We start from the raw sequence: 17295 nt of genomic DNA, 5'->3' as shown, positions 1-17295 counted from the left end.
TCTGGCCTCAGCTCTGACCTCCAACCCCTCCCATCTGAAAGAGTTGGACCTGAGCTACAATCATCCAGGAGACTCAGGAGTGAAGCTGCTGTCGGCTGGACTGAAGGATCCACACTGGAGACTGGAAGCTCTCAGGTATGGAGGAACCTGCTGCAGGAGCAGAGAAGGTCTGATAGAGGAGGAAGAGGGAGAAATGTCTTTAGTCAGTCTGCTGGGAAACATTTAGTTTGAAGCTGAATGTTTAGTTTGATAATTAAATATTTAGACGCCTCATCTGGAGGCAGAGATCATTACCCAGTTTTCTGGAATATTCTCCAGACTAAGAACGGCTCACAAGGAAAATTAAAGAGTGGGATGGGTTTAATAGTTTAATAGGGACTCTGACTAAATTAATAAAAGAAGTTCAGTTAGATTTCCATGATGATCTACTGATGGCAGAAAGGACTTTAAAACAATATTTGATGGAGCTCCAGACCAATCAGCCCCAAGAAGCAAAGATGAGAAGAAAAGTAACTCCATGTTGGTCAGATGGACGTTTAAAAGTTATGGGAGAGAAAAATAAAGAACTTTAGATTTTAAACAAAACTCACAACTTTCAGGATTTAATCAAATATAAATTACATAAAAAGTGAAGAAAACTATTCATGAGGCAAAGAAAGAAAGTGAGAATTTTAACAGTTTCATCCATTTAGTAGTTTGATCTCCACCAGGGGGCGACATCTGGAAAATGATCCAAAGAATGAAAGGAATCAGGAGAGAATGGAAATCCCTTGTTTTCCAGAGGAAATGAAGAATTGCAGTGAATGATGGTGAAAAAGTGGAATTGTGCTCCGTTGACTGTGGTAGAAATGAAAAAACAATAATAAGACCTTTTAGACAGATCCAAGAAAAGACTAATATGTTTAGGTTTTCAGTAGTTGGGAAAGCTTTTGGGATTGTTCAATAAAGTTTGGGAAAAATTCCCAACGTCTTGGAAAAAGGCAGAGACCCTTCATGTTGGAAAACCAGGGAAATATCCATCCGACCAATCAGATTCCAGATCCACAGCTCTGATGTCACATTTAGGATAAATAATGGAATTGTAATCAGAGAAAGACAAACATTTTATTGATAAAGTAGAGGGATGATATCAGCCCATCAGATGGTTTAGAAGAGGGAGAGGAAGCATCATGGGACTGCAGAGGTCCTTCACCTGATCCTGGTTGTTGGGACAAGAACTTTGTTACTGAACTTAAGGACATTTTTCATGTTTCTGTACGTAAGTAGATTTAATGGTGGGAACTTTTACTCCACTACATTTTACAGTATCTGTACTTTCTACTTCACTACATTTCTATAAAGCGTTGCGTTACAAGTTACGTCCAAGTCGCTTTGCGCTTTTTGATTTGTTGGTTAGTTTGAAAGTAATCAATGATTCTGGTGCCGCCTTTGCCTCCCTGATATCATGAACTGCTAGCTTTCAAAAATTCACCGTCAAATCTGAAAAACATATCGAGGAAAGTTAAGCTGCTAAACGCTGTCTGAGTTTTGGATGTTAAATTGATTTAGGTTAGAGAAGTTTTATGTAATCTTACCAGCTTCTAGTTTAAATCGACTGCAATAAATAAAACAATTAAATAGTTGTAAGCAGCTGAACTGGCAGCAACATTGATTACTGCGGTCGGGGCGCATGGAGCGCAGCGTCTCCTGCCATGAATGTCCCAGTAACTTTAAACTCCTCCACATCCTGGTTACTGAATTAATGTGAATAATCTCCATCTCATATTTACATTTACAGTGTTACGCCCCCATGGTCTAGGGGTCCAGGGGCGGTAACATAAAAATGTGTTCAGAGAAAAAGTGGAATGAAAAATATGATTTATTACAAAATGAAGGTTTTCACAGAACCAAAACACAATACAACTTAACCCAATTAGACAAAAGTAAAGGACCAACAAATGCAGAAAACACTGAGTGCAAATTAAACAACAAGATGTGCAAACACATCAGTCTAAAGTAACTCAAAACAACCAAAAATAAAGGAGAAAAGGGAGCACCAAAACCTCCCCAAACACAAGCCTCTAGCTTGTTCAAGATTTACCGAAAACAGCTTCAAACCACTTAGCAAAATAAGCGGGAACAAAATTGCTCAAACTGTCCAAAACAGTCACCAAACGCGGAAGGTGGGGGTCAGCTGTACACAACCTCTTACTGCTAGCTGCCCCACTGGAGGAATGAACTCAGACGTCTTTTATATGATGCAGGTGGGTCTCATCAACATCTGATTGGCTTTGCTGCTCCAATGGGGTGGCTGCTCTCCTGCAGCTTCTAGGCAGCCAATCAGAAAGCTGTGCCCGCACAGCTGATCCTGCATAATAGGAAAAAAGAAACAAAGAGCCTGCACAGCCTCAAGAGGCCAGGGGCCGTAACAACAGTCATATTCAATAAATTAGAATATTGGTTCCCATGAGGCTCGTTTGTCAGATTTCCTGTCTCAGTGGAGGACAATGTGTGTCTGAGAGACATGTAATGTCCATGTTTGTTGCTGAAAGAGACTGATGGTCTGACCCCCCTCCTCCTTTCAGGGTGGAGCCTGCTGGAGGCCGATTCTTGACACCAGGTCCATGGAGATGTAAGTGTGTTTTTCATCTGAATCATGACAACAAAGCAGCTCACATTCAACCATCTTCAAACTGTCACATCACTCATTCAGGAGTCATCATCAAAGTGTCAATAAATGATCAATAACTGCAGCTGGATTGTGTTTGTTCTCTCCATCAGATTCCTGTCAACTCACCATCGACACAAACACAGTGAGCAGAAAACTCAAACTGTCTGAAGACAACAGGAAGGTGACGTATGTGAAGAAGCTTCAGTCATATCCTGATCATCAAGACAGATTTGATAACTGGTATCAGCTGCTGTGTAGAACTGGTCTGACTGGTCGCTGTTACTGGGAGGTCGAGTGGAGAGGAGATGTTGATATATCAGTGAGTTACAGAAGAATCAGGAGGAAAGGAGACAGTAGAGAATGTTGGTTTGGATGTAATGATCATTCCTGGAGTCTGATCTGCTCTGATGATGATGGTTACTCTGTCTGTCACAACAACAGAGTAACTCGTCTCTCCTCCTCCTCTGTCTCTAACAGAGTAGCAGTGTATGTGGACTGTCCTGCTGGCATTCTGTCCTTCTACAGAGTTTCCTCTCACTCACTGATCCTCCTCCACACCTTCAACACCACATTCACTGAACCTCTGATTCCTGGATTTACAGTCTGGTTGACCAGTTCTGGTTCCTCAGTGTTTCTGTGCTGAGTTGAGTCTAAAGAGTCTAAAGATTTTCCTCCTGTCAGAGAAACTCTCTCACTGTTGAACAGATAGTTCAGTCTCTACAATCTATTTCTTGGTGAAACAATTCTGATTGAGTCCTTGGAAACGTTTTCTTCTTCCAGTCCTTTAAATATGGAAGCTGGGATTATTCCAGGATTATTCCAGGATCCTCATGTTTTCCTGTCTGTTTCCAGTCAAAGCTTCACACTGAATATCAAGATGTTGTTTCTCTCATTTTTTTTCCCTTTCATTCGTCAGATTTCATTGAAATGTTGATCAGTTTTTCTCAATCACTGATCATTTTCTGTTTCTATCGGCTCCTATTTTTCTCATCATGTCAGATTTGAATATTAAATCTTCCTTTTGTAAATTTGCTGCAGTTTTTCTTCATGTGTTTTAAATAAAAACATTTTCTTCTGCATTTGGTTCATTTGCTGCTCATTCTGTTCTTTTCCTGTTCAAATTTTATGGCTCCATTTTGCCAGATCACATAGTAGCATTTCTACCTAAAGCCAAACGTTAGCAGCCAATCCATGTGATCGGTATCTGTGATCGGCAGTGATCGGACCTCATGGTGATCAGAACCGGCAGGAAAAACCCTGATGGGAGCGTCTCTACCCAGGAGTAATATGATGGTTTAGAAGTTCATTGAAATCTTTTCCGTTTTGAAAGAAGCTCACATTTGGGGAACTTGTGAATGATTACATTATTTATCATACTTGGTTCTGCTTAAAATAATTCAATTCAACTGAATTATTCTATTGTCATTATTGTCCTTACATTTGTGAGTTTGAACATTTCTGTTTTTATTAAGTTTTTAAAATAAAACTTTAGAAAGTTCCGAAAATAAAATCAATCTACTGAACATTCTGATTTTATGAGGATCTGTTTGAAATGTTTGTTACAAAGTTGATTACTGCATTAATTTTGGTTCTTCAGGATGTGGAATGGTTCTTTAGGGAAGGGAAGATGGGCTGAGATAGAAGGCCTCAAAAAAAAAAAAAATTCTGGCTGTTCAGCAGAGCAAACAAAAAGCATAAGCATCATGACGCTTTATCCGTAATCATGATCCTTTTCCATTTTAATCCATCAGGTTGTGACAGGAGTTCTTCTTTAGCATAGTCCAATTTCTTCACGGCCCTCCCAGTCCAAAGCCTTGAAGTTGTTCTTTGAACGGCAACCTTCCCGTAATAGTGGCCAGTCTACTGTAGGATGGCATGGTGCTTGATTCTCTGGCCATCTTCTTGTAATGTTCTGGTTTGCTGTAGCTAAGAACTGGCTTGAGCACTGCTTCCTCATGGACCCCTTTCTTCATCAGTAGTACTGTGTTGAAGTTCAGTACTTACTTTACAAAAACTCGGGCGTTGAATCTCAGCTTGATCACCGTAGTTGCAGGCCGATCTTGAGCTTTAATCCAAACTCTCTGCCCTGTTTTCAGTGACACTTCGAGCTGCAACTTCCCTTTTCCTCCTCTGAGCAAAAAGGAGAAGTGTCTTCGCCTCCCTGCTTTCTGTGACGTGAACGGAGTTCCTCTGCAGGGGAAGACCTGCTCTTCTAGCAGTTGTCACTGTGTCCATCAGCACCAAGAGGTACTTCTCACCTCTCTTTCCTGTTGTCCCCATTGGCTCTGCTACATCCATGCAGACTGAACCCCATGGGACTGTGCTCTTGATGAACAAACCTTCCATCCGCTGCCCTGGGTGCCCTGGGTAGCTGTGCAGAAAGCTGATGCAGTTCTGTTGAGTTCTCCTCATTTTCCAAACGATCTGGACGGCCGGCTTCCTCCGGTTTCTTCCCCAGATTTTCCTCCTCGAAGTGATCATCCATCACTCCGTCTCTCTGTCGGTTCGAGTTGTCTATCCCCCAAAGCCTCTCTTTAGCCTTCGAGCAGGGATGGGTCTAGACTATGCTGGCTACTAGCTTCACTGTCTGGATCCGGTCATTTATCCTCAGTAGAAGCTTTCCCTCACCTGTATGCCATACAGTTACTGCAAGGGTTGTGACTGACGGCCTTATCAGTCACCATTAACTCTATTCCCTAAGAGTTAACAAACCAAGTGAGCTATTCAGATCCTCACATCTGTTTTTACTGACTTGGCATAGGGCCCTCCTACTCCGTTAGTCTGGGCCCCACGTTGGGCGCCACTTGTTGTTGCGCAACACCCCCCCCCCCCCCCCCTTCTGTCTCTACTGTCTCACTCTCTACTTCCTCTTCTGAGAGGGGAGATGTGCTACCAGCTCTCCTTCTAACGGGTTAATTGAGTTTCCTAAATCTGCCGGGATTTACCCTGTCCAGAACTGAAGTAAACTCTGTTTAAGCTGGTTTCGAGAAACGATTCGCCTGGTTTTCTGACGGCCTACATCCAGGTGTCCCACCCTTCTTCCCCCTGTGAATTAGCCAGACTGAGCAGCCTACAGCCAACTAGTTTCACAGAGCACACCTGTTAACGGTCGCTCGTTCTCTATTTTACAACTTGCATTTGTTATTGAACCAGGTAGGTTTTAGTGACTCGGGCGAGTCCCAAGGATGACGTTTTAAATTTGGGCTACCAGCAACTTAAAAACATTTTAAACTTTTTCCTCTCCAGAATCAAACATCAGAGCTATTTTACAATCATCAAAGAACTTTAAGGTGACTCATTAACTGAATGTCCACAACATCTTTTAGATTTTCTTTATGCTAAATATTTTATTAATAAGGCATTTTTGCAAGGGTCAGTACAGCTTAATTCAGTAGCAGAAATAATCAAATAAGTAAAATCAATCATCTAGTCTATCTTTCCCTACTGCTGACACTGAAAACTAAAAAAGGGAACCTTTGAGAGAGACGGACGGAGTTTGGCGTTTCGAACCCCAGACCTGGCTTGATGATGAAGAAGGTGCTGCAGCAGGAGGAAGATGTTGATCGGTGAAGGCAGGAATCTCTGCAGGTCTGATGAGCCTCCTCTCCGCATGGATGGTGAGGTCACACAGGACTTGGTGCTGGCAGGAAAAAAGGCACCAGTTCTTCTTCTTTGTCTTTGCCTTTGTCTTTGTCTTCATCTTTGTCTTTGGGGTCTGAACCCAGCTGATGAGAGAAGTGCGATTCGAAGCCACAGATTGTGGGCCTGACAGGTTGGTCCCCATGATCAGGACAGTCTCCGGCTCTGTGGCCCCGGCTCTTCTTCAGCTGCAGAGTTCTTTGTCCATCTCTTGGCTCGAAGCTGCCCGGAGGATCCAACGAAAGGTTCCTCTTTTGCACCCACCTTTTATAGGGTTTATCCACCCTTTTGGGGCGTTTTCATTGGCTGTCTGCTTAGACAGATGACCTCACATCCATCACTGTCTTACAGACATTATGTCCTGATGTCTGTGCTAATGTCTCAGGGTTGCTCAACCTCCTATGTCCATTGCCTGCACAACCTTTCACCTACTCTCTACCTCCAACATATCAGTGATGTTTAATTGCATTTACACCTTTTACACCATTTCAAGTTCAATGTCAAAATCACATTTATATCACATTTATTTTCTTTAGCTTCTCCGATTTAGCATTCATTTATAATTTTATAACCATAACTTATATCACATTTTTTTTCTTCAGCTTCTCTGATTTATCATTCATTTATGATTTTATAACCATAACTTATTAATTATCCTTATTATAATCCTAATGTGAGTTATTACGGATGTTTTTCTGAAAAGAAACCAAGAATAATACATGATTCTAATTATTTAATACTAAAATTACAGTTACTTGTTTTTCTTGTAAGTGTTCCCACAAATGTTCGTGTAAATATTATTACAAGTAAACCAATATTAATATAAGTATTTTACTTTGAATCTTATCAAATTACTCAAAATGTTTTAGATTTCATTCTTTCAAACTTTCATGCTTTAAAATAAGGAATAGTCTCAGCTATTTTTTTAAATCTGCAGGCTGGAAACTTCCTCTTTTTCCAGGAAACCTGCTTTTCCTGTTTCATGACTCTCTCTGTCTGACTATGATTTCTTATGATTAGATAGAAAAAAGTAGAATTAAAGCAAAGTTTGCTGGAGACAAAAACAACACACACAACCAGATTTATTTTATTGACACCTAAGTCTACTGTTGGGCCTAGATGTTACTTGAGTGATTCATTTTAAAGATAACTTTATTTATTATTACTGTTAAACTAAAATCTCCAGCATGGGGAAGTGGGATGAGCTCGGATTTTCTTGACAATGTGAATTAAATTGGTGTGTTTAATTTGTGTTTTTTGTAATGTACTGTTACTGGATGTAATACTATTTTTATTTTTTAAAGGATTTTGACCCGTTTACTGGCCGACATTTATTCTATAAATCATTTGGTGACCAATTAAAAAGTAAATGTATTGAACTAAAAATGGAATATCTAATTTGTGGAGCAGAAATATTAATCACTAATACAGTTTCCTCAAGTGACTGGAGTTTATTTATTTTTAACACAGTTTGATGAAATGGTGAAGAAAAATATAAGACAATTATAAATGGAACTGGTTCATTTTTGGGAAAAACTGTCATAATTGTCAGAAAAATACAAAGAAAATTAAAAACTTTGTTTTTAAACACCTTCAGTAAAATTAAACTTTTAAAAAAATGTTTAATAAATCATGGAAAATACTTTATTTTAAGATAAATCACGGTCGCACCACATGACATTTTTTAAGACCACAGCCGAATCATATTGATAAAAAACCTCTGAAAACGTCTCATTTTAATTTTTAATTATAATTTCTGTGTGCACAACATTTCAAATGTTGTAATAATTGCAATAGATAAACATATTTTTAAATGTTTAATTTCCCCTGATGGAAATCCTGATACGTCAACGACCCTGAAACAGACGTTCCTCCAAAATCTCAGTGATTTCCTTTTCTTTCAGTCTTGCATCCACATCAGCAGAAAGAGGTTTTGAAAGCACTGAAATATCATCAGTAGCAATAATTTCAGCATTTAAAAGCTCAAATCTGACTTCATCTAGTTGAGTATCAAGTCCTTGAATGGGAGGTTTTAGACTCCTGGGTAGTTTGAGCAGTGAATGTAACAAACAGCCATTGATAGAAAAAGCTGCTGTTCCTGTAAATGAAGTCAACATGACAGTTTGATTTGATATGTCAGCCTCCTCTCCATCAGTAGAAGAGGCTACTGATGGATCTGATGATCCAGAGCAGTGCTTGCTTCAGAGTCAATACATTTAATCAGGTGGGATTTTCCACTTCCTGCTCCACCGTTGACATAGAAGTAAAATGGATGAGGGTTCAAAGCACAGAAACACTGAATACACCAGTCTCTTACTGCACAGTTTGGTGTCTCCATTGGTGGATTGATGGGAAAACTGAGAGCATCAATTTACTGGACTGAACTGGAGATTGATAAAACACGGAGTGGAGTTTTCTTCTGTGCATTTTTGTGCCATAAAGGGATTGGAAACCAAATCTGGAAAGAGTTTGACTGGAAAGTAAAAACCAGATTTAATAGAACTCCATTAAAAAGTTTCATTTCCAGGATTCCAACCACAGATAGATGTTGGAGGAATTTGTGGAATGGTCGGTCATCACACACGTCTTCTGGGACTGACCACAAATAAAGACCTTCTGGGAGGAAATGAAACAGGAGATTGAGGACATTCTAAGGACAGATCTCCCCATGGAGCCTCTTCTATTTCTGCTGGACATAAACACCAAGGATTTACTCACTAAAGATCAATGTTACATATTGTTGCACCTTCTGCTACTAGTAGCAAGAAAGACAATTACACTAAACTGGATTAAATCCTGTTCACCAACTGTTGCTGAGTGGAGAAAAACTGGAACATGACAACATGATGGAGCGTCTGACTGAACAACTAGACATGAAAATAGATCATTAAATATGTAGTTTAGAAAATAAATATTGGATTTGAAAATTAAATGTTTAGTTGGCAAAATAAATATTTAGTTAAAGTTTTATTTCCACATTTTTATCAGAACTTCTCTCCTTCCTCATGAAGATTTTATCAACCTGCCTCTGATTTCACCTCAGAGCTTCTACTTCCTGGTTCTGTTGCTCTGAAGGAAAAAACTACAAACCAGGTGAGCTGTGATGTCATCTGTTATGCAACATCCGTCACATTTACTTTCGGTTTGAATTTACCTGTTCAGGTGTGGCTTCAGACCGTTAGTTGGGTCATAGTAGTTTGATTAGCCACCAGCTTGAGAGATAGCAAACAGTGAAAAATGAATGAGAATGTGTGAGTGAGCGGAACAAAAAGAGAGCAGAATAGGTGTTAGACAGCAGACAGGAAGCTGGAAACAAAACCTTTTTAAATCCTCTTTAGTCCCAATGTGACTACAGATTCATATTTCCATTATTCTGCATTTCTGAAAACTCACTGCTGCTCCAGTGACTAATTAACTTGGCTGAAGCATTTTTTTAAATAGACATTTTTTTCAGTTGGAGATTATAATCTGAGTTTATTATAAATCTCAAAATCTAATTTAAAACTAGAGATGCACAATATTGGCTTTTTGGCCTAAATGTTGATTTACTAAAACTCGTTTGGCAGATAACCAATAACCAATAACCGATACCAATGCCAATATTTTGGTCCTATACCTACTTACTGAAACTATATGGTTTTCTCTGCTGTGGAAATAAAATACTGCATTAATTTGATCAATTTAGCAAGCTACCAAATGCAAATGCTAAAATGATACACTTTCAACTTGCATTGTGTTTAATGTCACCTTTATTTGACATTTGCTCTCTCTAAGACGATGACAACACTCAAACACTCATTGTCACTGGTTCATCAAAACAATGGCTTTTATATCTGTGAGTTATATTAAATTTTACAGCTAATGTCAGCAGATACCGATACAATGCCGATAATCTGGTGCATCAATATTTAAAAGTACCAAATTGTGACTTCAAGATATTAATCTCCTCTGCACCACAAGTAAATGCAAACTGAATTCGCATTGGATCAGCTTTTTACACCACAACAAACATCTGAGATTGCTGCATCTATGTCGGTAACTCCAGATAGCTGTAATTACTTTGACAAAGATTAATTAGGCCAGAATAAGCTGAATTAATGAGGTTAGCACAGACACCTCAGCCAGGCCTTAGAAACTGAAAACCACTTCTGTTGAGATTTCAAAGTGTGTGAATGACTGAATGATTGAGGCAAACTGACAAAAGAAGTAGTGGGGAAAAAGTTGCAGAAATCAGTATTCCTCCAACTTTATAGAAAGAAAAAACTAGAATCACACAAAAGGTGTGAACAGCAAACAAGATCTAATCAGAACCAAGTAAACATTCTCACTTATTTCTCCTGTTGCCTTGTGAATGGACTTAGAAAAGAAAATCCTCTGAAAAAAAACAAGTGCATAGTATCAGTCTGAGTATCACAGCACTCTGAATCATTCAAGCTTAATCCTATAGTGTATCGCACCGAATCTACAACGCAGCATAACACTCATGACTATTTATCACTCCACAAACAGTAAATAAAGCGACACACACATCAACTTTTCATTCCCCCATCATATATCTGCTCAGAGTGCTGCACCATGGCTGATAGTTTCCCAAACCTGACAGTCGCAATGCTCTAAGTGCAGCAACAGTAACCAGAGACCCCATAAGATAAATGGCTCCGAGTTCAGTGTCAGGGAGTAGGCAACTAATGTGGTCCTGTTTTGACCAGATAACACACACTGCTGCTGTGTGTGTGTGTGTGTGTGTGTGTGTGTGTGTCAGCTCATCGACTTTCTAAATTTATGCAGGACAGATTTATTTAGCTGGTTCTCATGGTAGAAAACAGGAGGCAAGGTCATGGCAGCCATGTTTTACCCTGGAACAACGCTACAGAAAAAGTCCGGATTCATTTTCCTATGACTGATTTTTTAAAAACAAAAATGTACAACAACATTTTAAGCTCCAACTTAGTAGTTTGTCATTGATTCCCATCTTTTACAAGCAGTTAATAGGAGTTGATTTAATTAACATTAGTTTATAGGAAACCCAGCAAATCATATATAATGTGCTTCCTGCACATTTAGAAGAAAATATTTTATAGCAAACCATTCAGAAGGTTAAGATTCATTATAGTCATTATGTTTTACTCGAATTCACTCTAATTATTCAAGCATTAATGACTAAAATCATAGCTTCAATAATCACAGCAAAAAGATAAAAAGAAACTAACTTTTTGTCAAATGTTCACCTAAAGTCAAGTGGAAAACATTCAACCGTTACAATTCAAAATACGGCCCAGAGTAAATTAACAATCCAGTATCTTAGATTCAAATCTTTAAAGCCACAAACTGAAATATATTTTATTGAAATATTGGACAGAGCTTTGCAAGACTAAGAAAAGAGGCAGCTAAAAACTTTATACTGTCAACAAGGTTGCTGCACATTTTTCTAACAAAAAACATGAAAGAAAATCAGTGAAGGCACATAGGGAAGAAGAGAGGAAGAAAAGTTAAAATACAAACAAGAAAGAAGGGCAGACACTAGAATGAAAGGATGGACAGAAATAAAGAAAAAATATATTTTTGTATTTTTGCTTTGTTTTTCCATATTTATGCATGCCTGGAAACCATTTGAACTAAATGCACAACACACTTTTCAGATTTTTTATACATAAAAAAACGAAATAATTAAAAAACAACAGCATTATTTTACTTTTCTTCCACCTCACAACAATTATGTGTTACTTTGTTTCTCTATCACATAAAATCCCAAGACAAACATTTCAGTTTGAGGTTAAAACATAACGTGAAAATGTTTCAAAGCATTCGTTATTTACATGCCTGTATTATAAAATCAAAGTACTTCGTTAAAAATCTGCTTTCAGCCATTTTAATCCCCTAAAATCAGCAAATACTTGCTCAGTTAGCATCACACGTCAACAACAGCAAAGACCAAAAACTACAGCCGACCCAAAACCACAAGTAAAATGTACAAATTAAACATTTCAGTGCAGTACAATAAACCAAGCTGTCTTACCTCAATGTGTGTTTTCATTTGCTACACGGAAACCGTCGTACTGTAAGGAAAACAGTTAGCCATCATTAGCCAACATGAAGCTCAGGGGCCTCATGCATAAAGCGTGTGCTTAAAAACTTGGGTGTAGATTATGTCTTTTACCTTGTAATGATCTATTCCTGGTTTAGCTCTCACTTCATCCCTAAAGTTAAAACTTCTCACAGAAAGTGAGCCAAAAAAACCAAGATGCCGCCGTCTGTTTGGACCAGTTGCAGAGAGGGCACAGGAAGAAAGAAGAGAAAAACAGAGCCAACAGTATGAGGGTGAGAATAAACACAGAAATGGCTGCAGTAAGGCACACTGAGAGAACACAGAGCAGCTTTGGGGAACAATTTTAGAGCAAAATTAGAAGCAAAGCTCATATCTTCCCATCTAAACTTGAAGCTGGTTCTATAAGAGGCAAAAACTTGAGGGTTCTGGTTCCAGTCCTGCTTTTGGGGATTTAATTCAATGTGCAGTGCTGAAATAAGATTGTATAAGATCTTTGGGACTGCGCGTACTGACGTCTTTCTAACTCCTGTCAGAAACTCTGCTGCAATATTTTAATCCTCATGGAGAGACTTACTGAAAGAAAAAATAGCAGAAATTCTTTAACTCTGAAGGAATATTCTTTATAATGGTAGCATCATGTTAAATGTACAAAATAAAGTGATTAATTCTGGTCTAAATAAATGTTTTTTGGTTTTTTTTGACATTCACTGAGACCAAATTTGATCTATTCATGGCAGATTTTTCTGATCCACATCTTGAGTTATTTGGGTTTTTACTCACCCATAGATAGTGTACAGTAGAAACCAGATATTTACAAACTGTATAAAAAGTTGTTGCCATTTTCAAACATTAAGTCATTAAGTTAGGATAACCAAAACAATTTCTGTTTGCTAAATGCAACATAAATATGTCATTTGGGGAATGAAACAACTTTACCAGAACATCTTAACATCTTCCTAGAGCAGGATTATGACTATAGGAACAATACAGATCAATAAAGACAAGCACAAGGTAGAACAACTAATATAGTTTAATCCTGAATAAATTACAATCATATAACCACCAGTAAACAGTATCAATATATATCAGGACAAAGATATATAGAAATATGATACATACTAAGAAAACTAACCAGAAAATTCAGACACCAATTTTAAAATGCACCTAATTATTACTTATTAATTTTGTACATCTCAAATGTAGCTTAAAAACAGACTCCTTGCAAGAATAAACAGTTACTATAGCAAGTTTAACGGTGTAAAAGTTACAGAAAGATTGTAACTTTCATTTCAAAGTGCTCTGAATAAGAAAAAGGTTAAAAATAGGCATAAAACATGAGATTCAGAGCTGACAAAGTGGTAGAAAACATTATAAAAGCACAGCATGAATCACAACTTCCTTATAAATTATAAATCCCGTTTTTTCCCCCTGTATGAAACATTTACCTTTGATCCAAGCTCAAATGAACAAAAGCTTTCCAAGTACAGATCGTCTCCCTGGCTCTGGCTGGATGCAATTTTAAATGTTTTTAAATTATTAAAACTTCACCATACCATTTATTTTTAATGCGCGTCAAATTGCACCAAAAGTTTCATGCGTGCTGGTGGAGCTGAAGAGGCAGAATAAACTTATAGAAAACATGCTCCTGTAACACCAGCAACTCTCTTTAACATTAAGGCAGAAGTGGAAATTAAAGGCGAAACATAATTTATACTGAAGGTAAAGTTTAGAGATAAAACATGAAACATTTACTTATTTATGCCTGTATGAAAAATTTAAAACCATTTCCAATCAAATACTTTTAATGACATGCAAGAAAAGTCAGAAAATTGCTTTGACACCAAGTTCCCAAAATAAAGAAATAAGTGATTAACATTTATTATTCACAGTTAAGATGCATGGATCATATACGTATTAAAGAGCCTGAATACAAAAATGCATAACACATTTTTTTATGTTTCCTAGTAAAAAAAAAGTATAAAATCACCAACTTTAGTTGGTCTATTATATAAATTTCCAAATAAAATGCTATGAAGTTTGTGGTTTTATTGTAACAAAATGTGAAATAAAAAACACTTGACTATATTTCAGACATTTTAGTCATTTAGTAAAAATAACAGGAACAGGTCAGTCCAACACTGTCAGCTGTATGAAACATACGACACCTGAAGGTAACTGGTGTTGCCTGGTAACGTGTACAGATGACAACATAGGTTTATTCCAATGTAAACGTCACTGGCATATTAAACAACGGCATATTTTCAGTATCAGAGTTCATGGCTCTCCAAGAGCTTATTGCTTATGTAAAGTATTAATATCAAAACCACTTTAGAAGTGTGTGTGAGATCATTGTCCTCTTAAAGCACCAATACATGTTTTAAAACATGCTGATTCCAGGTACAGTAAACCTTTTAAACTGTGATATAAACAAATAAAAACATTAAGATTAAGTGAACATACAGAGAAACAAAATGAAATGTACAAGGAAAAATACATTGGAGGTAAACCCGGACCTTTATTTATTTATTTAAACAGAACTGCTTTTGAAACATTGTGCACATATTTCTATTAGGTTTCAGGTAAGGATGCTTCTTCAAGCTTGACATCAGTAAGCTTTATGCAAAGGTTATGAGTGTTTTAAATCACAATTTGGGAACTTCGCTGAGGTAATATTAAAGAATATAAAAGCATCATCCTTTATTATTTCATTCACTTTATAAAAGTGGATGAAAGTGGCAGAAAAACAGACCCACAGAATGATGCTGCCACTGCCATGTTTGATATTTGGTACAGTGTTTGTAGATTTAACATCTTATCTTAGCTCCTCCAAATATCATCTTAGTCACTGTTTTTTGTTTCATTTAAACATAAAGAATAAAGCTTACTTTTTATTTTTTTTGCAATACTTTAAATTAATTGTTTCACTTGGTTTCATATATTCAATAATTCAAGTTTTATTATAATAATTACGGTAACAGAGAAAATCAGTTTCCCACATGTTCCTGTAAACTGCTCTTCCTTGTGCATTTTAAGGTCTGCTGGAAATGTTTCCACATCAAAATCTCCTGCAAGTTCAGCACCTTTTTCCTCAACTTGTTCAAACAAACAAATTTAACAAGTGCAGAAAAACACACAGAAGTTTGCATTTTAAGTGTTCAGAAAAAAAAAGAGCAAAACTATGTACAATCACTCCACTGGTAAAAACATAACCCATTGGCCAACGATAACGAACTCCAACACCAAGCTGCTAATGCAAACAAGTAACACAAACTCATACTTGGTTCCAAAGTAACAAAGAAATCCAGATAAATCTGAGCATTGAATGTGGCACTTACTCTGTACAGTACAATTTTACCAGAACTCACTCAAATATGCTTTTTTTGTATTTATATATCAATAAGCATCATGTATATGGAAGGAATCTGTAAAACTTCTCTGCTACATTTCAGAAAATACACATTTTCTGTATTGATTTATAACTTTTTATATGTTGCAGATAGTAAGCTGTTGCTTTTATTGTCTTATTTACAGGACTGAGCATAAAGGGAGACTTGAAGAAATGAACTAGGATGTCAGGGTAACTTTGAGAAAACGGAGTACTGTAGCACTGAGTTTGGGTTCTGAAAGGCAGGTCAGAGTTGAGGTGGACAAATGTTTTACTGCAAGAATGTTGTGATAAATATCACAAAGGGAGACAATCCAGGTGCAGGAAGAACATTTACCCATTTGTCCATTTTTTGATCTCATATTTAAGATTTCCTTTTAGTTCCTGTTAAATCATTGACAGTTGGTCTAACGTTTTCTCATCTCACATTCCCATATTTCTCTCTACCTGGTAGAAAAACAAAAAAACTCTCGGTTATTCATGAGAGACATGACAGTTTGGTGCTTGTTGCCGATGAGCAGGGCCGTGCAGAGACTTATGGAGGGGCAGGGGCTCAAATTTAAAAAATGGCACATTGAACAAAAACTCCGTACAACAACATAGCAACAACCCATATTAATCAAGAATCTAATTGGATCCTACTGTATCATTGCCATCATGCGGGGAAATGCAAAGCAAATATAATCTATATTTTCCCCAACAGGTATAAAGTTTCTGTTTCTGCTGCTGACAGTCCTGGAGGGCTGAGCTGATCTGAGACTGTAGCTGTTAAACAGACCAGAGGAGAGAAGGTCAAAGGTTATGAAGTTATGAAATAAGCAAAATTGAAGCCATTTTACTAATGAAGCCCTAATAATATCTATTTAACCTCTAGAACAACCTGGCTGCAGAGTGATCCACCTGGAATCTACCTGGAATCTACCTGGAATCCCCCGGTGGCCCCTGTCAGTCCCCCGCTGCTTTGAAGACATTTTGATTCATTTCATTGTGGCATGTTTGGCTTTTTGCTGCGGTTCTAATTATTGCCACAATATTTTATCTGATGTTTATTTTGTGACTCTAAATGGGCCGAATCTTCCTTTAACACTTGAGGTTCTGCAGTAACTTCTATTTACAGTCCAGAACCTCCAGCCCAGATCCTGTCAGCAGCGGCTTTAACTCGCCTGGTAGAAACGTTAAGGAGAAGCAGAGCGAACAGAGAGCAGGTGGTACCGGGGCTTTGATCTGCGTTGCGAATCACGGTGACAGTCGGTACCGTGTCTTATATCAGGATGTCTGATATAAAGATAGATATTCTTTCTATCTGTCGGTGGACCGACTCAAGCTAATAAATGCGGATCCAGATTTATGAGAAGTGATTCTGTCTTCAGACGTCAACAGAATAACTTTCCTCTGACTCCCAGTCAGTCTGACCAGTCAGACCAGTCTGGGCTCTTTTCTCCTCATAACACTTTCAGTTTAAACTAACCTGTGTATTTGTGGCACCACTCTGAATCTACCGTGGTTCTGTTGGGTCTCAGCTTGTTGTTCAGATATTCTTCATCAACTCTTTGGATAATTTGAACAAACTGTAAG

General features: G+C 37.7%; 1 protein-coding gene across 1 annotated transcript in view; it reads left to right on the top strand.

Moving 5' to 3' along the window:
- The window catches only part of LOC116724472 (NACHT, LRR and PYD domains-containing protein 3-like), a 331270-nt gene that overhangs the window by 171159 nt on the left and 142816 nt on the right, over positions 1-17295 (top strand). The gene's annotated exons all lie outside the window — the stretch shown is intronic.

This window comes from Xiphophorus hellerii, chromosome 8, assembly GCF_003331165.1.
Source record: "Xiphophorus hellerii strain 12219 chromosome 8, Xiphophorus_hellerii-4.1, whole genome shotgun sequence".
Taxonomy (NCBI): Eukaryota; Metazoa; Chordata; class Actinopteri; order Cyprinodontiformes; family Poeciliidae; genus Xiphophorus; species Xiphophorus hellerii.
This window is presented reverse-complemented; position numbering and strand designations above follow the sequence as displayed.